The 24,706-nt window shown below is 43.1% G+C and overlaps 1 protein-coding gene across 2 annotated transcripts in view; it reads right to left on the bottom strand.

The window, feature by feature from the left end:
* Window positions 1–24,706, bottom strand: part of MAP10 (microtubule associated protein 10) — a gene marked incomplete at its 5' end in the record, with an annotated part of 82,921 nt that overhangs the window by 15,217 nt on the left and 42,998 nt on the right. Inside the window, one exon of one of the 2 annotated variants that reach the window (XM_079706712.1) lies at window positions 34–156. The exons of the other annotated variant lie outside the window; for it this stretch is intronic. Of the gene's footprint in view, window positions 1–33; window positions 157–24,706 lie in introns of those variants that run through there. 2 annotated transcript variants of the gene reach the window in all.

Here is a 24,706-nt window from a genome sequence, read left to right on the forward strand (position 1 = left end):
CTGTCGATGGACACTTAGGTTGCTTCCATGTCTTGGCCACTGTAAATAGTGCTGCTATGAACATTGGGGTGCGTGTAGCTTTTCGAATTACAGCTTTCATCTTTTCCAGATATATGCCCAGGAGTGGGATTGCTGGATCATACGGTAACTCTATTCCTGTTTTTTTAAGTAATAATACAAAACCTTTTTTAGACTAGTTGAACAATCAAAATTTTTAAATATTTTAAGGGAAGCATTTTATTACTTTTAAGTTTACTGACTACTAGCAAATCGCTGCCACAGATTCTGTGCAGCAATTAGGACCCTCTGCTGCAGGTGCTAGAAAACCATGAGCCCTCTTGGCTTAAGGAAAAGAAAAGATGGTGTGTTTTCTCATGTAACTAGGAAGCTGAATGGTAAGGCGGGCTGGAGTTGCCTCTTGAGATGGGCGCTCAGCTGATGCTCCCAGGATCCTACGCTTTGTAATTTTTAAGCTCTTGTAGAAAAAAGAAAAGTGCATGAACCATGCACATGTTGGGAAATAAAATTTATGTGCACTATTTACTCAGCAACAATGAAAAATGTACACAATGAGGCATCAATGTAAAACAATGCAATACAATGTAAAATGATAATCATTTAACATCAACAAAGAAAACAAAAACAAATACCCTCTGGAAGAGATCACTAACACCACAGTCAGTTCTGGAGCTCTCTACCCTGCTCTCGTGATTTCTCCCCCTGAACTAAGGGCCACCGGACCCCACCTGTTGCCCACTGACTTGTCCCTGGGACTTATCTCCAAGTCTCCGTCTTGGCTTGGCTCCAAGACACTCAAAGGCAGGGGAGGTAGGAACTGACAGGGAGGGCAGTACGACAGGTAGACGGTGTCTTAGCCTGGGTTCGTCAGAAAACACCTCCTGAGGCCAAAGCTAATAGGTCACTGTTTCATTAGGCATTATACTCCCAGGGGAGCAGGAAAGAGAGGCAGGGAAGGATGGAGAGCCACACCAGGATGCATGGCCCATCAACCTCCACTGAGTGCTTGTCACGTGGGACCATGTTCCCTGGGGCTGTAAATATAAACACGTTTCAGGGCAGCCGCTCCAGAAGAGAAGAATTATCCTTTGGCTCTGGTCCTGTGGGACATAACTTTCCCCACAGGTGTTAACCCTCCCACACTTTGGGCTGAGCAGGTGTGGGCACCTGGTGGGTCATGTAGCATCTCATGCAGCAGCACTGACCGGGAAGGGGATGCAGGGCACAGGCACAGGTGAGGCACAGGGGACTGTACCATGTGGAGTTGGTCAGAGCATGTGCAGTGCTGTGTCTCCTGGTGACTGGTCAGAACAGTGGCCAGAGGCCCCAGAGGAGGGTGAGGTCAAAACGTCGGATGTAAGAGCTGTGCGGCTCACAGAGCTCTCTAAAGAGAATTTGCTGGAGAAGTGACGAATGTGGGGTAAAGAAGGCACAGAACTGCCATGAGGATCAGAGGAGGGAGAGGGCAGGGGATGGCCAGGGAAGGTTTTAAGAAGAGGAGACAGAAGTGGCCCGGCATAAATTGTGGGCCAGACACTCCATCTGTCAAGGGGCTAGAACCAGACCCCAAAGCAGGGATAGCATTTTGGCAAGTCGATCTCTTTATTAAACTAAACATCCTTGTAATTTTGTTGTCAGTATTCATTTGTTTTGTGAAAACCTTTCCTCATAAGATAGAAGCCACAGTAAAACTCAGTTCAGCCCAGATGGAATTATTAGGAATTCCAAACCAGTGAAATCTGAATCACATGCACACACAGAGCTGGGTCACGGGGATGCAGGGGCCCCAGGGGATGCAGAACTCATGGTGGTGACCAAGTCAGGGGGAGCTGGACGAGATAAGAGTCTCAAGGGAGGAGCGTGCTGTGCCGAGCTGAGATGGGGGAGGTCAGGGATGGTTAGGAGGAAGCTGGGGGACACCCAGCCTGTGGAGGAAAAGGACTCAAAAGAGACGATGCTACAGACCCTCTTCTGGCAGGGAGAACTAGTAATTTTCTCTTAGAGATGACTTCAGGAGATATTCTAGCAGAGTGATCTAAATGAAACCAGATGAATACCAGGCCAAACAACTTTCTTTTGTGTCGCTGCTGTCCTCTCCAGGACCCTAGGTGCCCATCAGATGGCTCCCAGCCCTTTTTTCTCCATCTCACAGAGAGGCTGGGGTGAGGCTCTCAGCTCGAGGCAGACTACATCGACTGACAATTTGGGAGTTTCTCAAAGGAACCCCAAGCTGAAACCCACAGCTAGGTCTGTTCCAGGAACACAGAGGTAAGGAGGCCCACCCGTATCCCTTGTGTAGAGTCCCCAGTGAGATCGCAGGGCCCCCGGGGAACCAGCATTTCTTGGCAGAGAGTGATAGGGGCGGCCACCCAGGGTTGTCTCTGGCGAGGCTGTGAGGAAGGTGGGGCTTATTTGGTGGTCCCTGGGCCACCTCTGCTGAGCCTCTTCCTAGAGTGACTGACCTTCCAGTTGGCTTGGAACTTTCCTGGTTTTAGTACCGAAAGTTTCACATCTCAGGAAACCCCTCAAATCTGGGGAAACGGGGACAGGTGGTCACCCTACCTCCTCCTCCTTTATTCCAGAAGTCCTTTGTTTTGTGAGCCCAGAGACTTGCCCTTCCCCTGGCAGCTCGAGTCCCTCAAACTAATTAAAGGTATGGTTCACAGACTCCAATACCAACAAGGCCAGGGAGATAATACAAATGGGAGTTGTACATCATTTATCATTATTTATATTATTTATCATGGGTAGAAATGTCCAATTTGTTTCACAAAAGCTCCGTAAGCTGTGTTCTTTCAGCATCATCTGTTTGCATATTAAACATGTATGATGACACACAGGATCGCCCTTGGGCTCCATGTTGGGAAGACAACCGAGAACAGTGGGATTGAAGCGCGCCCCTGTGGGAAGGGGTGCCTGTAGGTTACTGCACGTGGGAATGGCAGTTCTGGGGGACCAGGCTTCCCGATTCTTCAAGAGAAGCTGGAATTCGCAAATGTTATGTGAAATCTGTTTTGAAATAGGGACGCACAACTGAATATTTTTAAAAACACAGTGTGACCCAACTTTGTTGGGGAAAACCAAAACACGTCCACGGGGTCACGTCTAGCCCACAGGCTATCCGTTTTCACACTATGGATTAAACTCCCTGAGCAGTTATTGCAATTTTCCTCCCTCCCCAACCCCTGAATTGTGACATTAGCACCTTGACGTTTTAGTCTTGTCTGCAGACATCTGCTAGTTTTCAGAAATGGTCACTGCAATGGCCCCGGAAGGCAAAGCCTCAGCCCTCACTCTACCGTGGGCTCTCCCACTGTGCTGTCCTTCCCTAGGGACAGCCGAGGATGCACCCACAGCCCCAGGGCACACCTGCTCTTTCGACCCTCCATTCATTCCTTCAAGAGCCATCAAAGGAACAAAAGGATGAGAAATGAATGATCCATCTTATCTCATGGGGGTGTTCCCATCACCAATCATCTCCCCCTCCCTACTATCTGTAGAGATGCTGCAGAGCTGAGGCCAGCTCCTGGTGAGAGCACCCACCTCCCACTGAACAGGGAGGGTCATGCCTCCAGGGTAAGCAGCTCAACCTTCTGGAGAGAAATGATTTGAGGATGCAGCTAGGAATGTGGCATGGAGGAGACAATCTTCTCTGGATATTCTAGCTTAAGGTAGAAGGGAGCAAAAAGAAGACTTTGCACTTAAATGCAGTCGAGAGAGTTTCTTGTGGAAATGATCTCTGCTTGGGGTAGAAGGAACTATGTCCTCTAGCAAAATGGTACTTATCATCACCATCATCAACCCAGTCTGGGATTGCTCGGCTCAGGGGCCAATGTGATAGGCTAAACATCCGTGGCTGCTTTGTAAAAATAATCATTAAAGACTCATTTCAAAGATCACATCATAACAGGAAATTAGCTTATTATGCTGTGTTAACTGGGCTCTGCGTCTTATAACGGGGAGCCAGTAGTTACGTCATGATATTTAATGAGTTAGTCAAACCGGATCTAAAAATCAAGGATCAACTTCCCATGGTTGTTAATCCATGCCCAGATCTGCGCACTGTCTTTGTTCATAAGAGGCTAAAACTTTCTGCCAAAATCCTCTTACTGGTCTAGGAAAAATGCCCCTGTGTGTGGTCAGCTGTCACTGAAGCCAGCCCTCCCTTTACGTATGTAGGGCAATGAGACCCAGAGACTTTCCCCCCAGCGCCCAGGTCCAGCAGGCATGTCCAGCAGCCCAGGTATTTTCTTGTAGGGTCAAAGGCCACTCAGCCCTGCAGACTGCCATTCCAGGCACGGTGCCCAAACTCCCAAGATTAGATTGGATGACTACTTGGCCATTTTGTCAGCCTTCCCCTTAAATTTAGGCTTCCTCCTTCAATCTCCTTTGAACACATCAGCCTCTTTCTGTTACTACTTCAAATGCATTCCTGACAGACAAGATCTTCTCTTGGTATTTTTAAATATGTGATATAATTCCCTCACTTGCAAATAGCCTAATGTATCTTTTGGACTAATGATAGGTGATAGCCTGAGTGGGTCAAATATTTTAAGATTTATTTGAATTCAATGGATATTTCTGCATGGATAGGTTTGCATTTTATGCCACTATGACTGGAAAATTGAGTGAATGATAAATTGAACATCAGACGAATAACAATAAACCAGGTCAAGCAACCTCAATTCTGTGTTACTGTCACCTTCACGAAATGCAGCTTGAGAGAGAGCCAGGAAGTCATGGGGTCTGCTTTAGTCTGGAATAGGTCCCAAAGCTGAATCTGGTTTTCTCTCTCATCTTGTGTGCATGTATGTACACACCACACACACACACACACACACACACTACTATTCCCTTTATCAGGTGCTGAGTAAATACAGATACATTGAATGGATTCCGAGAGTTATCAAGCAGATATGTATCTGATGAATAAATCACACAGTAACTACACTTCATTACAAAACCCAAGAGCCATTCTTCAACGTGCCAGGTATTTACAGAGCACTGTGCTATGTGCTACGGTGAATTCAAAAACAAAAACAAACAAAAAGCACCGTTCTTGACCTTAAGGAGTTGGCAGCTGTATCAGCCAGGGTTTAACCAGAGGCAGAACCAGTAGGATGGATAGATAGATAGGTAGACAGATAGATGATGGATATTGGTCAGACAGATGGATGGACAGACAGATAGATAGAGGGATCCATGGATCTACTATAAGGAATTGGCTTATGCAATTGCTGGGGCTAGTTAAGCAGGTCCAAAGTCTGTTAAGGCAGGTCATCAGGATGGCAAGATCAGGAGTAGCTGAGACCCGTCGGGCACGGGCTGAAACCGTTGTCCAAAGGGCAGGATCTCTCCAACTGATTACGTAAGGCCTACCTAGGATAATTTCCCTAACTTAACAGTCAGGTGATTAAAGACTTCCGTTTCATCTTAAGTCTTCATCCCTTCACGGCCCTAGATGTGTGTTTGATGGAACATCTGGGAGAAGGGGTGTGTGCGCTACAGAAAGCCTGCAGCTCCCCTTCCCCCCTCTTAGGAGTCTCTTTCAGCCCAGTTTCTCACGTACTTGAAATTCTGGGGCATGTAATTTAGCCTGGTCAAGCAGACACGCCACAAAACCAGCATAAGACCACAGTCTAACAAAACAGAAAACAAAATATGAACACCCAAAACAAGACAGGAAATAGCTCAAGGCCACGGGCCTACCAAAATGAACGGCGTCTAAAGTGGATGCACGTACACACTGACGTGTCCGTTTGTGATCTAGTTTCCTCTGGTCCTTAAAGGAACAGGGGCCCCTCGGTCTGGCTGACGTGAGGGATGGAAGTGCCACAGTGTTAGCCACACTCAGAAGGCAACAGGCTCACTGAACTCCAGCTCGACCGTCTGGGATCCTTGCCGATGGGGAGCAGACGGTTGTCATTTTGTACAATAACAGTCACAAACTATATAGTGAAACATATTGAAAATGTCCACAACGGCTCCACTGGGCACGGTGAGATCTACCAAGCATGAATTTTTCTCAGCAAACTGCATCTCTTCCTGGTTGGAGCACGTCTGTCTTCAGTTTTGTGCTAGGCCAGGGATGGAGTGTTATTCTTCTGCTAATCGGCCCCTGCTGTTGATACCAAGGGTTGTTGAAACTTGTCTGTTGCTGAAACGTGAATCCAAAGACCAACTCTGGATGCCCGGGCCTTGGACACACCCACTCCTGCGGCACGGTTGAAGGGAAATGGTACCACTGCATTCCTCGTGATTAAATCCTCTATCAGGTCATAGAGTTCAAACAAAACACTCAAAACAGGGAGGGGCGGGGAGAAACCACAGCTTTCCCAGCCCAGGATAATTATTTCTTAGCACACATTGGAGTATCCTTGGTGAGAAAGCATGGCGGCATTATTGGTTTGCCCGCTTGCAAGTGTTTGGAGCTCACCCTAACCTAATTAAGTGTCTGTTTACCCTTAGGCCTGGCACTCTCTCTGGGTGAAGCAACAGCTGGAACACTGCAAGCAGCCACATGAAGGGCAAGATATTTGTTGGTTGCTGCTGTTTTCAGCCTTGCCACAGTAAACAATGATGGGCTTAGCCCTATCAGCTCATTAAAAAAAATGTATCTTGAAAGATGCTGGCCTACACGTGTCACTGCTCATGGTCTGAGACAGTGGTGTGGGCTTGCTGAAGAATACAGGTTGGGGGAAGGTGCTGGAGCTGATCTGTTCCACCTGAATCAGAGGAGCCAGGTGGGTTTTACATGTTTGGTCCTATTTAAGCAAATGTACAAAGCAGTGTCGTCAGCCTTATAGTGTATACAGGCAGCACCTCTAGGAATTCATTGACATGTGGATTTTTGCTGCACCCTCAGAGATTCTGAATCCGGTTTTGGGGGACACAGGACTCTGCATTCTTTTTTAAGTTTTTTTTTTTTTTTTTTGATGCGGACCATTTTTAAAGTCGTTATTTAATTTGTTACAATATTGCTTCTGTTTTATGTTTTTGGTGTTTTGGCCACAAGGCATGTGGGATCTTAGCTCCCAGACCAGGGATCGAACCTGCACCCCCTGCATTGGAAGGCGAAGTCTTAACCACTGGACTGCCAGGGAAGTCCTGGAATCTGCATTTACAAGCATTTTACCATTTGATTCAGATGAAAATGGTTTGAGAAGTACTAGTTTAAAGAATAGAGAGTCGAGAATGTTAGAACTGCATATAATCCTGGAAGACTGTTTCTAATTTTAACATTTAGCAGCAAAGGGACAGGACCCATGAAAGCAAGCTATACAATCTTATTGAAAGACGCAAAACAAAAACCAAAAGAAACTGGGAGGTTTACCTTGTGTGTGATGGGAGACTTTATAATCATCAAAGAGAGAAAAAGAGAGAGAAGCAGAGACAGAGAGAGAGATTTACATACATAGAGTCATGAAAGGATGCACTCTAAAGTGGTATCTTCAGATAAGACTGAAGGGGAAACAGATGAGATTAGTAACCTTCTACTTGGTTAGCTTTAGATTCTAGGCATCATGCATGAAGAGACTTTTGTCAAATTTTAATATGAGGGTTGTCTTTTCATCTTGTTTATGGTTTTTTTTTTTTTTTTTTTTTTTTTTGCTGGGCAAAAGCTTTTAAGTTTCAGTAGGTCCCATTTGTTTATTTTTGCTTTTATTTCCATTTCTCTAGGAGGTGAGGATCTTGCTGTGATTTATGTCATAGAATATTCTGCCTATGTTTTCCTCTAAGAGTATTATAGTGTCTGGCCTTACATTTAGATCTTTTTATTTTATTTTATTTTTTTATTTATTTTATTTTTGGCTATGTTGGATCTTCGTTTCTGTGCAAGGGCTTTCTCTAGTTGCGGCGAGCGGGGGCCACTCTTCATCGCGGTGCGCGGGCCGCTCACTGTTGTGGCCTCTCTTGTTGCGGAGCACAGGCTCCAGATGCGCAGGCTCAGCAGTTGTGGCTCACGGGCCTAGTTGCTCCGCGGCATGTGGGATCCTCCCAGACCAGGGCTCGAACCCGTGTCCCCTGCATCGGCAGGCAGATCCTCAACCACTGCGCCACCAGGGAAGCCCCACATTTAGATCTTTAATTCAGTTTGAGTTTATTTTTGTGTATGGTGTTAGGAAGTGTTCTAATTTCATTCTTTTACATGTAGCTCTCCAATTTTCCCAGCACCACTTATTGAAGAGGCTGTCTTTTCTCCACTGTATACTCTTGCCTCCTTTATCAAAGATAAGGTGACCATATGTGCGTGGGTTTATCTCTGGGCTTTCTATCCTGTTCTATTGATCTATATTTCTGTTTTTGTGCCAGTACCATACTATCTTGATTACTGTAGCTTTGTAGTATAGTCTGAAGTCAGAATGGGAGAAAATATTTTAAAACAAAGCAACTGACAAAGGATTAATCTCCAAAATATACAAGCAGCTCATGCAGCTCAATATCGAAAAAACAAACAACCCAATCCAAAAATGGACAGAAGACCTAAATAGACATTTCTCTGATGAAGATATACAGATTGCCAACAAACACATGAAAGGATGCTCAACATCACTAATCATTAGAGAAATGCAAATCAAAACTACAATGAGGTATCACCTCACACCAGTCAGAATGGCCATGATGAAAAAAATCTACAAACAATAAATGCTGGAGAGGGTGTGGAGAAAAGGCAACCCTCCTGCACTGTTGGTGGGAATGTAAATTGATACAGCCACTATGGAGAACAGTATGGAGATTCCTTAGAAAACTAAAAGTAGAACTACCATATGACCCAGCAATCCCACTACTGGGCATATACTCTGAGAAAAACATAATTCAAAAAGAGTCATGTACCAAAATGTTCATTGCAGCTCTATTTACAATAGCCAGGACATGGAAGCAACCTAAGTGTCCATCAACAGATGAATGGATAAAGAAGATGTGGCATACATATACAATGGAATATTACTCAGCCATAAAAAGAAACGAAACTGAGCTATTTGTAGTGAGGTGGATGGGACTAGAGTCTGTCATACAGAGTGAAGTAAGTCAGGAAAAGAAAAACAAATACCATATGCTAACACATATATATGGAATCTAAAAAAAAAAATGGTTCTGATGAACCTAGGGACAGGACAGGAATAAAGACACAGACGTAGAGAATGGACTTGAGGACATGGGGAGGGAGAAGGGTAAGCTGGAACGAAGTGAGAGAGTAACATTGACATATATACACTACCAAATGTAAAATAGATAGTGGGAAGCAGCTGCATAGCACAGGGAGATCAGCTCAGTGCTTTGTGACCACCTAGAGGGGTGGGATAGGGAGGATGGGAGGGAGGGAGATGCAAGAAGGAGGGGATATGGGGATGTATGTATACATATAGCAGATTCACTTTGTTATACAGCAGAAACTAACACAACACTGTAAAGCAATTATACTCCAATAAAAATGTTTAAAAAATATTTTTAATATGATTGAAAACCAGTGACAAGGGTGGAGAGGGGTCTGGAGATCATTATACTTTCCCCGTTAGGATGTGTGAGAATGAAAAGAGACAACCCAAGGAGAACACATAGTAAGCACTCAATAAAGATTCACTTAAATTGGTTCAAAGAAACTACAAGTTTAACCTGGAGGAGAGAGAACATTAGAGACAGACCCAGTCACAGTTTTCTAACATTTGAAGAATCTTCTGTCCACTTTGAGTGTGGTTGCAGGACAGTAGGTTGCAAGTTCATAAAGGGAAGGATTTCCAAACCTACAGCGACTTCCCACCCTTGCCTCCATCCCCATCACTAACGGGGCTCCTATGGCGATGGCCTGTCAAGGCTGTTTCATGGGAGGTGGACAAGCCTGGTTTGGAAGGTACCTTCCAAGTCAATCTTCACATCACTGTGAATCAAGTCAAAATAAGCTAGCTGATTGGAAAGCAGGTCACAGATTGGACTGGAAAGCAGGCCACCCCATACTTATCCATTCCATGTCAAGGTTTGTTGACTTGCCTCAGATGGTTCTTGTCACTCTGATAGTAAGCTAGTTAACATACACTATGGTATAAGTTAGAACCTGAATATTATATATGGGATTTTTTAAATCAAAGGTCCAAAATAATTTATTAATTGGGTGGGTTTGCAACTAAAAAGATAATGAAAAGATAGCCCTGTAAAGAGTTTGGAGGGCATTTACTTGCCAATGTCAAGAGAAATCATGAGAGGAAAGCACTAGAGAAACAGTAGTTACGGGTGACTGACAGGTTGTCTGTGTCACATCAGTCTGTCAGTTTTCTCTAGAAACTGGGAAACAATGCAGTGGGGTAGAGTGGAAAGAGCTGCAGTTTTTAGGATCAGTTCAAACCCGGGCTCTGTCATAGGTCAGTGAGTAGTGAGTCACCATGAGAGACTCCCTGTCACTTTCCTTATCTGCCAAATAGGAATGATACTAGTTAATGAAGGAAAAATGAGACAACGCTCACATCAACTACCCAGGCCATCAAGAGACACTTACTAAACACTAGTTTCTCTCTATTCTCTTTTTTTGATAGTACATTCCTGCCCACCCCTATTTTCCCAGGAAATCAAAGTGTAAGATGGCGATGGCTTCATCTGATCCCCAAGCACCCCTTCCTCCGTGCTTGCCAGGGCTCTGCGGCAGTGGCAGTCGGGACGGGTAAAACAGATACATCATGCAGTTCAGCTGTACACCCATGGGAGAGACAGACACGAGGCTATCTTTCGACTCCCATGGCTTGTATAATTGGGGTAGGCATGCATGATTTATACTCACATACAGATCCCACGTTCAGTTTAGAAAGGGTTGTTTTAACATTTCTAAAATTATTACACAAGTAAAGCCTATTCTTGGATAAAAATTTTAAACTATCAAAAAGCAAACAAGATGAAGTAAAACTCACCGATAATTATACCACCTAGAGAGAATTACTTTTAACATTAAGTAGGTAACCTTTGATATATATATGTATAAATAGAAATATAGTATCTAAACACGTATATGACAATATCTGCAATCTAATTATACATGTACTATTTGATATGTATCCTGACTTAAAAATACAGTGAACCAGAAGTACAAACAATTCTGTCTCTGGGAAAATGTAATCTTTAAAAAAATTTTTTATTTTATATTGGAGTACAGTTGATTTACAACGTTGTGTTAGTTTCAGGTGTACAGCAAAGTGATTCAGTTCCACACATACATATATCTATTCTTTTTGGGAAAATGTAACCTTAATGATACCTATTATCTCTCCATTAAGTGCCAAATCTGAGTAATGATTTTCAATAGGGAGAGAACAGAGAAAAATTACTATGTGTCCTTTCTGTAGCACAAGGGTTCTTTTTTCCCCCTTATAGAATGTGGTTTCTTCTTACTGGCCAGACTGTAGTAGGGCTAGAATTTTTGAGTCTAGAAATAGTGGAAAGTAGGCTTCCAATCAACAGTTTATGGTATTTTTATTCCAGGAACTTCCTTCCTGGCTCTCTCTGAAGACAGAACAGAATTTCAATGTTCACTAGGAGTGTTTAAGAACATATGAGAGCCTCAAAGGAGATGGTTCAGGGTATTATGTAGAATGCCAGGAGGCCATCTGCCTCCAAATATGCTGCAATGGCTGACAACAAGGAATAACCATTTACACGATGGATAGGCAAATAAAATGTCATGACAACGTGGAGAAAGCCCTGTGCGCTCGGTGAAAAATGTTGTCAGAGATAAATAAGACAGGCTGATTCATGGAGCCCCTCGTATTTTAGCCATAAAGATGGGCTTAGTGACCAGGATAATTAACTGTCCGTGTTTGTGACTAATCATCTGATAGTATATGGGCATATATCCTGTGAGGTGAATATTTTATATACTTAAACTTATTAAAACAGCTTGGGTGAGTAGATTCCTTCATGCAGTGTTAAAGCATTATTCTATATCCAGGAAAGCAAACATCTTCTGGCTATTGTGTGAGCAGATGGGAAATGCTGAGAAAATCTGGAGATCAGAGACAACTTGGCAACTATAGTACCCCCATTAAATTGGTTTATACAATGATGGATACTCACAATAAACTAACAAGGTGTTTTCTGGTGTTGCCAGAACTTGCTTTTCTGGTACTTCAATTATAAAAGAGGTACACATATTCTGTAGATTTGTCTTTGGGTGTGTACTATAAAGGGAGAGAAAGAATAAGGGAACTCAAAGGTCCTCGCATAATTCTGAGGTCATCTTTGCCCTGATTACAAGTCACCCTTTCATCTGCCTTTTGCTGCCCAGCCTTCCTGCTACTCTTACTCAAGGAAGTGGTGCTGTACCCAGCATTCAACTTCAGAAACCAATCATTTAATTCTTATTAATTATTAAAAGAACAGAACTGTGTCATTCTTAAAGATAAGAACTGCTTTAGGGCTTCCCTGGTGGCGCAGTGGTTGGGAGTCTGCCTGCCGATGCAGGGGACACGGGTTCGTGCCCCGGTCCGGGAGGATCCCACATGCCGCAGAGCGGCTGGGCCCGTGAGCCATGGCCGCTGAGCCTGTGCATCCGGAGCCTGTGCTCCGCAACGGGAGAGGTCACAACAGTGAGAGGCCCGCATACCACAAAAAAAAAAAAGAACTGCTTTAGAACAAATTTGTCCACTTCTAGAGCATACCTCCAGTGGACCTCTTATGTTTAACTATCTAATCAGAGGTCCAAGGTATCAAAGGTTGCTGATGAGGTCTAATATGATCAATACTATTATATTCCATTTCAAAGGTTAATCCTAGATGGAAGCCAAATGCCCTCTGCAATACATTCCATTGAGTAGAAAACGTTAATCACTACATTGATTCTACCTTTATATCAAGCCATTAACTTAGCCGACCCTTCAAAAGGATCATTTGTACTGAAATGACCAGTTTCAGAGAGTGACGCTGGCACAACTTAAAAACCATCAATGGATATGAGAGATTTTGGAGAATCCAGGGTTGATTCCTAAATAATCATGACCCTGCTTTATTTTATACAGAACTTAGCAAATCATGAACTTTTGGTTCCGTCCTAGCTGCATAGAGCCAAGAAGGAAGTTACTGCTTAAATATCTGCATTTGGAAGTTAAAAAGATTATACACGGTTACTAGAATCCACCTTCCAACATTTCTGAGGGTCACACCTCCAACACCTCTACAGGTGGCGCCTGACTAGAATCTGCATTCAATGAGGGGAACATAGAATTCCCAGGCTACTGGAAATCTTACATAATAAACAATTATAAATTAAATGAGAATTAGGATTTTGGAAGAATGGCATTCCTTAATAGAACACTTTCTGATTGGACATTTGAGTATATACTCTGGCTTCTTTAAGTGAAATCAACCATGCACCATCGTGCACAGACACCAGCTCTGGCCAGTGGTTCACCAGTCACTGCTAGAATGAGGCTCAGTAGTCAGGGATTTCAGACATTTTTCTGCCACTGGGCACTTTTGCACTTTCAGGGGATAGACGGGAGAAACAAAATGTTGATTTGCCGCTGTATAAACTGCCAAATAAGAGTCGTGACATTTTATCCAGCATGCTTTGTGAAGATGCCTGCAAACCCTATAAAGATACTGCCAGCTTAGTCCTGGGTCTCCACCCCATGACTCTGCAATTATTCCTTCCCCCTCATGGCTGGAGCCAGGCCATCCTCACCAGCAGGTTTAGCAATGTGCTCCATCCTCAGAATCAATTTTAGTGTGAGGTAGGAAGCATTAGGCCAGTTTCCTAAGGTGATGTTCTACATAGATAGATAGGTAGATAGATAGATGATAGATAGATAGATACCAGATGAATGACAGATGGTGGATAGATAGATAGATGATAGACAGATACCAGATGAACAATAGATGATGGATAGATAGATAGATGCCAGATGAATGATAGATAATGGATATAGATAGATAGATAGATGGATAGATAGGTAGATAGAAAGGTAGATGGATAGATAGATAGGTAGATGGACAGATAGACAGATATAGGTAGGTAGAAAGGTAAGGATATGTGTGTATGTACATTTTGCTGCTTGCTGCTAGTTTGCCCTGATGTTGTGGTACCTCAGGTACACTAAGCAAGCTTCTCTCTTAGCCTTACTTTAAGGTGCCTGTCTAGGATCTCAGGGCCCTGCTAGTTCTGGGTCTCTACTTGGATCTCATTAGGCCTTCTCCTGGGACCAGAGCTTGCAGCCTGTTGACTGTCCGATGTACTGACTACTGACCAGGAAACTTCCAGTACTGCACACCAGAGCATCTTCCTTTCATGAGCACTTTTTTTTTTAACATCTTTATTGGAGTATAATTGTTTTACAGTGCTGTGTTAGTTTCTGCTGTATAACAAAGTGAACCAGCTATGTGCATACGTATATCCCCATATCCCCCCCCGCCTTGCGTCTCCCTCTCACACTCCCTATCCCACCCCTCTAGGTGGTCACAAAGCACCGAGCTGATCTTCCTGTGCTATGTGGCTGTTTCCCACTAGCTACCTGTTATACATTTGGTAGTGTATATATGTCCATGCCACTCTCTCACTTCGTCCCAGCTTACCCTTCCCCCTCCTCATGTCCTCAAGTCCATTCTCTACGTCTGTGTCTTTATTCCTGTCCTGCCCCTAGGTTCATCAGAACCATTTTTTTTTTTTTAGATTCCATATATATGTGTTAGTGTACGGTATTTTTCTCTTTCTGACTTACTTCACTCTGTATGACAGACTCTAGGTTCATCCACCTCACTATAAATAACTCAATTTTGTTTTTTTTTATTGCTGAATAATATTCCATTGTATATGTATGCCACATCTTCTTTATCCATTCATCTGTTGATGGACACTTAGGTTGCTTCCATGTCCTGGCTATTGTAAATAGAGCTGCAATGAACATTTTGGTACATGACTCTTTTTGAATTATGTTTTTCTCAGAGTATATGCCCAGTAGTGGGATTGCTGGGTCATATGGTAGTTCTATTTTTAGTTTTTGAAGGAACCTCTATACTGTTCTCCATAGTGGCTGTACCAACTTACATTCCCACCAAGAGTGCAAGGGGTTCCGTTTTCTCCACACCCTCTCCAGCATTTATTGTTTGTAGATTTTTTTCATCATGGCCATTCTGACTGGTGTGAGGTGATACCTCATTGTAGTTTTGATTTGCATTTCTCTAATGATGAGTGATGTTGAGCATCTTTTCAAGTCTTTGCTGGCAATCTGTATATCTTCTTTGGAGAAATGTCTATTTACGTCTTCTGTCCATTTTTGGATTGGGTTGTTTGTTTTTTTAATATTGAGCTGCATGAGCTGCTTGTATATTTTGGAGACTAACCCTTTGTCAGTTGCTTTGTTTGAAAATATTTTCTCCCATTCTGAGGGTTGTCTTCTCATCTTGTTTATGGTTTCCTTTGCTGTGCAAAACCTTTTAAGTTCCATTAGGTCCCATTTGTTTATTTTTGTTTTTATTTCCATTTCTCTAGGAGGTGGGTCAAAAAGGATCTTGCTGTGATTTATGTCATAGAGTGTTCTGCCTATGTTTTCCTCTAAGAGTTTTATATAGTGTCTGGCCTTACATTTAGGTCTTTAATCCATTTTGAGTTTATTTTTGTGTATGGTGTTAGGAAGTGTTCTAATTTCATTCTTTTACATGTAGCTCTCCAATTTTCCCAGCACCACTTATTGAAGAGACTGTCCTTTCTCCACTGTATACTCTTGCCTCCTTTATCAAAGATAAGCTGACCATATGTGTGTGGGTTTATCTCTGGGCTTTCTATCCTGTTCCATAGATCTATATTTCTGTTTTTGTGCCAGTACCACACTGTCTTGATTACTATAGCTTTGTAGAGTAGTCTGAAGTCTGGGAACCTGATTCCTCCAGCTCTGTTTTTCTTTCCCAAGATTGTTTTGGCTATTCGGGGTCTTTTGTGTTTCCATACAAATTATGCAATTTTTTGTTCTAGTTCTGTGAAAAATGCCATTGGCAGTTTGATAGGGATTGCATTGAATCTGTAGATTGCTTTGTGTAGTAGTCATTTTCACAATGTTGATTCTTCCAATCCAAGAACATAGTATATCTCTCCATCTATTTGTATCATCTTTAATTTCTTTCATCAGTGTCATATAGGTCATATAGCTTTCTGCAATCAGTTCGTCTACTTAGGTAGGTTTATTCCTAGGTATCTTATTCTTTTTGTTGCAATGGTAAATGGGAGTGTTTCCTTAATTTCTCTTTCAGATTTTTCATCCTTAGTGTACAGGAATGCAAGATATTTATGTGCATTAATTTTGTATCCTGCTACTTTACCAAATTCATTGATTAGCTCTAGTAGTTTTCTGGTAGCATCTTTAGGATTCTCTATGTATAGTATCATGTCATCTGCAAACAGTGACAGTTTTACTTCTTTTCTGATTTGGATTCCTTTTATTTCTTTTTCTTCTCTGATTGCTGTGGCTAAAACTTCCAAAACTATGTTGAATAAAAGTGGTGAGAGGGGCAACCTTGTCTTGTTCCTGATCTTAGAGGAAATGGTTTCAGTTTTTAACCATTGAGAATGACGTCAGCTGTGGGTTTGTCATACATGGCCTTTATCAGGTTGAGGTAGGTTCCCTCTATGCCTACTATCTGGAGAGTTTTTATCATAAATGGGTGTTGAATTTTGTCAAAATCTTTTTCTGCATCTATTGAGATTATCATATGGTTTTTACCCTTCAGTTTGTTAATATGTCATTGTCATTTGTTTCTACGTATTTTTTGATTCCCTCTTTGATTTCTTCAGTGATCTCTTGGTTATTAAGTATTGTATTGTTTAACCTCCATGTGTTTGTATTTTTTACAGATTTTTTCCTGTAATTGATATCTAGTCTCATAGCATTGTGGTCAGAAAAGATACTTGATACAATTTCAATTTCTTAAATTTACCAAGGCTTGACTTGTGACCCAAGATATGATCTATCCTGGAGAGTGTTCCATGAGCACTTGAGAAGAAAGTTTATTCTGTTGTTTTTGGATGGAATGTCCTATAAATCTCAATTAAGTCCATCTTGTTTAATGTATCATTTAAAGCTTGTGTTTCCTTATTTATTTTCATTTTGGATGATCTGTCCATTGGTGAAAGTGAGGTGTTAAAGTCCCCCTACTATGATTGTGTTACTGTGGACTTCCCCTTTTATGGCTGTTAGCATTTGCCTTATGTATTGAGGTGCTCCTATGTTGGGTGCATAAATATTTACAATTGTTATATCTTCTTCTTGGATTGATCCCTTGATCATTATGTAGTGTCCTTCTTTGTCTCTCGTAATAGTCTTTATTTTAAAGTCTATTTTGTCTGATATGAGAATTGCTACTCCAGCTTTCTTTTGATTTCCATTTGCATGGACTATCTTTTCCCATCCCCTCACTTTCAGTCTGTATGTGTCCCTAGGACTGAAGTGGGTCTCTTGTAGACAGCATATATATATGGGTCTTGTTTTTGTATCCATTCAGCCAGTCTATGTCTTTTGGTTGGAGCATTGAATCCATTTACATTTAAGGTAGTTATCAATATGTATGTTCCTATTACCATTTTCTTAATTGTTTTGAGTTTGTTTTTGTAGGTCTTTTCCTTCTCCTGTGTTTCCTGCCTAGAGAAGTTCCTTTAGCATTTTTTTTTTTTTTTTTTTTTTTGTGGTACGTGTGCCTCTCACTGCTGTTGCCCCTCCCGCTGCAGAGCACAGGCTCCGGACGCGCAGGCCCAGTGGCCACGGCCCACAGGCCCAGCCGCTCCGCGGCATGTGGGATCCTCCCGGACTGAAGCACGAACCTGTGTCCCCTGCATCGGCAGGCAGACTCTCAACCACTGCGCCACCAGGGAAGCCCAGCATTTGTTTTAAAGCTGGTTTGGTGGTGCTGAATTCTCTTAACTTTTGCTTATTTGTAAAGGTTTTAATTTCTCCATCAAATCTGAATGAGATCCTTGTTGGGTAGAGTAATCTTGGTTGTAGGTTTTTCCCTTTCATCACTTTAAATATGTCCTGCCACTCCCTTCTGGCTTGCAGAGTTTCTGCTGAAAAGTCAACTCTTAACCTTATGGGGATTCCCTTGTATGTTATTTGTTGCTTCTCCCTTGCTGCTTTTAATATTTTTTCTTTGTATTTGATAGTTTGATTAATATGTGTCTCGGCATGTTTCTCTTTGGGTTTATCCTGTATGGTACTCTCTGTGCTCCCTGGACTTGATTGAGTATTTCCTTTCCCACGTTAGGGAAGTTTTTGACTATAATCTCTTCAAATATTTTCCCAGTCCCTTTCTTTTTCTCTTCTTCTTCTGGGACCCCTATAATTTGAATGTTGGTGTGTTTAATGTTGTCCAAGAGGTCTCTGAGACTGTCTTTAATTCTTTTCATTCTTTTTTTTTTTCTTTATTCTGCTCCCTGGCAGTTATTTCCACCATTTTATCTTCCAGCTCACTTATCCGTTCTTCTGCCTCAGTTATTTTGTTATTGATTCCTTCTAGAGTATTCTTAATTTCAGTAATTGTGTTGCTCATCACTGGTTATTTGCTCTTTAGTTCTCATAGATCCTTGTTAAATGTTTCTTGTATTTTCTCTATTCTGTTTCTGAGGCTTGGATCATCTTTACTATCAGTGCTCTGAATTATTTTTCAGGTAGGTTGCCTATTTTGTCTTCATTTGTTTGGTCTTGTAGGTTTTTACCTTGCTCCTTGGTCTGTAACATATTTTTTTGTCGTTTCTTTTTTCTTTCTTTTTTTTTTTTTTTTTTTTGATGTGTGGTGCTGTATTCTGTCTTACTGGTTGTTTATCCCGAGACGTCCAGCACTGGAGTTTGCAGGCAGTTGGACAGAGCTGGGTTTTGGTGCTGAGATGAGGACCTCTGGGTGGCCTCACTCTGATAGATATTCCCTGGGGTCTGAGGTTCTCTGTTAGTCCAGCGGTTTGGACTCAGAACTCCCACCACAGGAGCTCGCGCCTGACCTCTGGCTTGGGCACAAAGATCCTGCAAGCTTTGTGGCATGGTAAAAAAAAAAAAGGAAGAAAGAAAGAAAAAAGCAGTACAGTATCAGAGAATTAAAAACAAAATAAAATTAGAAAGATAAAAAATATATTAGGAAAAATAAAACTAAAATTGAAACAACAGAATAAAACCACAACAGAAAAAAGAGAAAAAAAGGGGGTGGGTGAACAAGCCAAAAGGAGAGATCACTAACAAAGTATAAAGAATAAAATAAAATTAGAAAAAACAAAAGATTTATTAGGAAAAATAAAAATATAAAAGAATCAACAATAATGAATCAACAAGGTAAAACAGAACCCCAATCTAAAAGAGGAAAAAAGAAAAAAAAAAAAAGCCTTGGCTATAGGGGCGGGGTTTAGGTGAGGGGTGGAACTTAGGCAGGGGCAGGGTTTAGGGTGCAGCAGGACCTAGGTGGGTGGGGGCGTGACGTTTCAGCGTGGGGCAGGGCCTAGGTGGGGGGACGTTCAAGTGTGGGGCAGCGCCTCTGCTTAGGACCTGCACAAGGGGAGAGGCAGCGCGTGGAAGGACGGCCTCCAGAGTGTGGAGTTCCGGAGTTTGGAGGCAGGGCCCTGGGTGAGGGTGTGTGGGCAGGGTTTAGGCCCAGCTCATTGGAGGGGGTCTCAGAAGGGGTCTCCGCATGTAGAGGTGGGGCCCCAGGTGGGGGTATAGGGGCGGGGCTTGGACTCTGCACAGGAGGGAGGCTCCGAGGGCAGAGGATTAGGCCCTGGAGCCCAATACGTTCCCTGGTGCCTAAGTGGACAGGGAAAGCGCTGGCCCCATTCCCCTCCGTTCCTTTGCATCCCGCCCCCACCGTCTCCCCCAGGGCCTCCCCCGTAGCCACTGGACCCCTAAGCGTGGGTGGGTCCCGCTGGGTGTAGGAACTCCTCCCCTCCCCCAGCTGCCCCTCAGGGGTGCCAGTCCCGGAGGTCTGGCCTTTACTTTTGCTCCCCCTTCCCTCTCCCGCACTCCCTCAGGACCCACGTGGCTGGAGGAGGCCTCGGTGGGCAGAGGATCAGGCCTGGGATCTCAGCAGGCTCCCCAGGGCCCAAGTGGGCAGGGGAAACCTGGCCACGCTCCCTTTTGATCCTCTGCCCTCCCAATGGTCCCCCAATTTCCCCCTTCGGGAGTGGGATCCCTTCCCCTCAGGGGCGCCAGTCCCATCCCACCTCCACTTCTCCTCCCCCTTCACTCTCTCCGCACCCCAAGTCCTACTCGGTTGCTGGGCATTCCTCCCGTCCCCTTAGGTGTCCGTGGTCCCCCACCGGTGCTGGGTAGGTGCCCTAGTTGTGCGGAGACACGAATTCCGTGTCCTCCTCATCCGCCATCTTGACTCCGCCCCTGTGAGCACTTCTTATGAGGAGACTCTGGCTTCTCTGCTGGAAACCATTTGAACCTTGTGCTCACAGTGAGCACTGATGGCTGTACCTAGTGGACAGTCTGTCTTTCCCATCAGACCACCATATACTCAGCTGGTTCCATTCATCTGGGCACCCTGCCGAGTACGGTTCCATTACTCAGCCATTTTCCACCTCCAAGATTAGCACTTTAGAAAATATTACTAGAAAGTCACTGGGAATAAGAGTTGCCAGATTTAGCAAATAAAAGTAGAGGAGGCCCAGTTAAATTTGAATTTCAGGCAAACAATGCATACATTTTTAGTATAAATATGCCCTACGCAATTCTAAAAAGTTCTTCATTGTTTATGTAAAGTCCACATTTATCTGGGTGTCTGTTGACTGATCTGGCAACCATAGTTGGAATGCCAGGTTGAGTTCATAAATGCCTTCTGAAGATGGCAACCACTGGAGTCTCTCCTGTTACTAACGTTTTCTTGTTGAACTCGGCTCCACCGGCCTCCTCGTAACCTCCTGCAGGAAGAACGTGGTCTGCCTGCCTGTTAGCTATTGCTACCCTGGGGAAGAAATCTTTGTTCTTCAAAACTTATCTTGTTTTTGGATTTGTTTGTGTTCTTTGAAATTAACAAGATTCTCAAGATCTTTGTCTGAAGGAACCATTGTCCACTGTGGTTTGATGTTTCTTAGGAATCCCCTCTGCTCAAGGAATTCCAACCATATTCCAGCTCCTTTGCTGTGTCTCTGGGCTTCAGGGTGTTGGAAAAAGGAATGCTCTAGCTCTCTTTCCCACTTTGGACAAAATGTGAGCATTCTTTGGCTATTCAGTCTGAAACCCATCATGTCCTCCCTTGTATTGGTTTTCTCTGGCCACCTTTTCCACTAGTCTCAACTCTGTTCTTTTGTCACTGTCAGTTCTACAGGCAATTTTATTTGTTGTCCTGCTTCTCCCAAGGCCATGGTTCTGAACTCTTTCTGTAAGCTGCAATAACATAGAGACGTTTGAGAAAAGAGATACGCCTGATCCCCAAAGATACTATGTAATTGGTATAGCATGGGCCCCAGGCACTGACAGGTGTAAAAGCTCCCCAGGTGATTGTAACATGCAGTGGAATGTGGAAACCCTGCCTTAAGTCATCTTTTCAGAATGAGGATTCCCAGGTGCACTTGCAGTCCAGGTATAAGGGCAGCCTGCTGATCCAGCACGTTACAGCCAGCACATTCCCATTTGAGCATGATCACTCCCCCCACGATGCCATTACAAGTGATATCATTTTTTTTTTTTTTTTTTGCGGTACGCGGGCCTCTCACTGTCGTGGCCTCTCCCGCTGTGGAGCACAGGCTCCGGACGCGCAGGCTCAGTGGCCATGGCTCACGGGCCCAGCCACTCCACGGCACGTGGGATCCTCCCGGACCAAGGCACGAACCCGTGTCTCCTGCATTGGCAGGCGGACTCTCAACCACTGCGCCACCAGGGAAGCCCTACAAGTGATTTCTGACGATATTGGCAAACATCGTCAAGTCCATCCCAACAGAACAAAAGCAGAAAATGATAGAACTACAATCCTTTAGCATTTTTCAGTAAAATCCTGTGCAATTTGGGTACACTCATTCAAGTTTTTGGTATTGACTAAACAATCCATATCTGCACTTGCAATTCAAGACTGGGCTTGTATAGTCAAAACAGAATGGAAAATAAGATACCTAATCCTATAGTAGTCATTACATTCTAAATTGTATTTAATTATATATTAATTAAAATTAAATCTTTATAGTTCAATTCACAGTTCTCTATTGTACTATATTGTTTTCTATTTCAGTCTCGCTCACTTTCTGCCATTTAAAAATATTTCTCTTCAAATTGGTCCACCAAAATTAATTCATGATTTCCCAGGCTCGTTGACCTTTTTCATCTAATCCACGGAGCATTTCTCTTTACACAGGGCTCTTTTATAACTTTCAACAGCCTCAAACACTTATGGAAATATTCTTCTGCCTGCCCATAAAGAGAGGCGGAGAAAATTCCTAGAGATAACCTGCTCTCAACCCAGCTGTTCCCTCGAGTCTCCTTGCCAACCATGATTAGGGACGACTTTCTCCCCCTCTATATACAGTTATTCAAGTAATAAGTTCCCAGTCCCATCCACTGCACATGTCTCCACTCCTTTCTGCTTCTGAGGCTGAAGGATTTCTGGGCAGTTGACTGCTGCATAATACTGGTTTTGTTTACCAAATATGGGGGAAATATTGGCAGGCAGGCAGGCAGGAAGGAAGGATGGAAAGAAGGAAAAGAAAGAAAAAGAAAGAAAGAAAGAAAGAAAGAAAGAAAGAAGAAAGAAAGAAAGAAAGAAAGAAGAAAGAAAGGGATAAAGAAAGGAAGGAAGGAAAGGAAGGAGGAAAGAAATTTATTTAGCAAAACCTGAAAATGAATAATAAACAGTAAAAATAAAATGCAGTTTTTAATGACTTCTTATATTCCAGCCCTAGAATTTTAGCATTTTCCAGAAATGCGTTTGGGTTGAGATACCTAGAATTATCAATGTCCCTTATCTGAAACATTAAAAACCTCTTTCAGTTTCACTAAGAAAAGTAATGTGTCTTCCAACGAATTAGCCAAAAGCTAAAATTCCAGCCCATTACACACAGTCTTTGCCACACAAGTGTAAATTCAAAACAGAAATGGCTATCATTCTACACTCACATTTTCAAGCCAATGCATAGCACAAAAAAGATATTCAGTGTTTTTGAATGAAAAAAAAAAACTGATTATATCTTACCATCACTATTTCTTCCAATCCACCCTCTAGATGCTCAAAGACATCCTTCCATGGGTTGCCCCTTTCTTAACCCGGTCACTTCAACTTAGATCCTCAGAGAATTTATTGCATTTTCCCATGCACTGTCCCTTTCCTTTCTGAATTTCCTCTAGAGAATACCTGCGCCATTGTATGCAGTCCTGTTGACCAAGGATTTCTGCTCTATTCTGACCAAGGATAGAATACAAACTAAGCCAGGGCAATCAGACTCTGTTCTTTTGGTAATTTGAGATTTGAGAGGGGTGAAATCATTGCTATTCTGGCCAACCTAACCTCCACAACACATCCCAAGATCTTGAAGCAAAGTTTATTTCAGGCCAGCTCTGGTGAACTAGCTGGCCTGATCTAGCTTGCTGCTCTTAATCAGGAGGAGCTATTATTGTTTTCAACACCACCCTTAGGTTTGAACTCCCCACAAATGAAGTCAGTTCCTTTGGAGAGCTTTAGAGTTCTCTTCTTACTGCTTGCTTCTCCCCATGGACAAAACATCTAAGCCACTACTCTGCATGCTGGCTGGGAGAGCTCTCTGGTCTTCCTGACTTTCCCCTCCTGATGTAGAATCTTTATTATCAAGGTGGAGTGAGACAGTCAGGGCCCCAGGATTTTCAGTCTGCCCTGCCTATGGTAGAGCATCTGTTCTCTGAGTGTGGACTCTCAGTGGAGGAAGGTAAGCCCCAAATTCTCAGCCACACTCACCAGGAATTTAACCTCTTCAACATGGAGTTGGAGGAGATGACGAATGACCACAGTCTGCCCCTCCCAGTGGCAGGTAACCCTTGACTGGGAGCTGAGGGGAGAGGGAACTGTGTCTTTTTGGCCAGAACCTACTTGGAGAGGAGATTCTATCAGACTGAGCTGAGTGTGGGTGAGGGAGAGGGAAAAAGTGGGCTGTTGTTCAAACACCACAAGAGAACACTCTTGCTGTTCTCACTGAGTTTTAGCAGATTTTCTTGAATAAATGTTTACTTGCTGTATGCTCTTAGGAAAGTTTTCAGAAACTTTAAATGGCTTGGTTTTTTTAAAAAAATGATGTTCACCAGTTTGGCTTGTTTCCCTGGGGGGTGGGCCCATAGAGACCCTCACACTGCCCTCCAGAAGCAGAAGTCCCTGCCTGGAAGTTTTATTTCATCATGTCACACGGGTTACGGTCTCAGACTTGGGAGTCTAATGCATCTGGTTTGGATTCCCATCATGGATTTGGTGCGTGGCTCTGGAAAGATACTTACATTCTCTAAGCATTAGTTTAATCATATGTACGTAGGACTAATATGAATCCTTGTTTCAAAAAGTTATCATAGCAATGTAAAATGATAAAAGAATAAAAATACAGTGCCTGGAACATCATGATCCCTTATTACATATCAGTTGTTATACTAATCTTAAAGGAAATGAGAAGCCATCGAAGGACTTCAAACAGGAAAGTGTCATGAGGAGATCTGCATTTTAGAAAGCTCACTCTCAGTGCATAGGTCAGGTGATGAGGAAACCAAAATAACGCATGAAAGCCGGGAAGGGATCACTGGAAACT

Source organism: Hyperoodon ampullatus (genome assembly GCF_949752795.1).
Source record: "Hyperoodon ampullatus genome assembly, chromosome: 1".
Classification (NCBI taxonomy): domain Eukaryota; kingdom Metazoa; phylum Chordata; class Mammalia; order Artiodactyla; family Ziphiidae; genus Hyperoodon; species Hyperoodon ampullatus.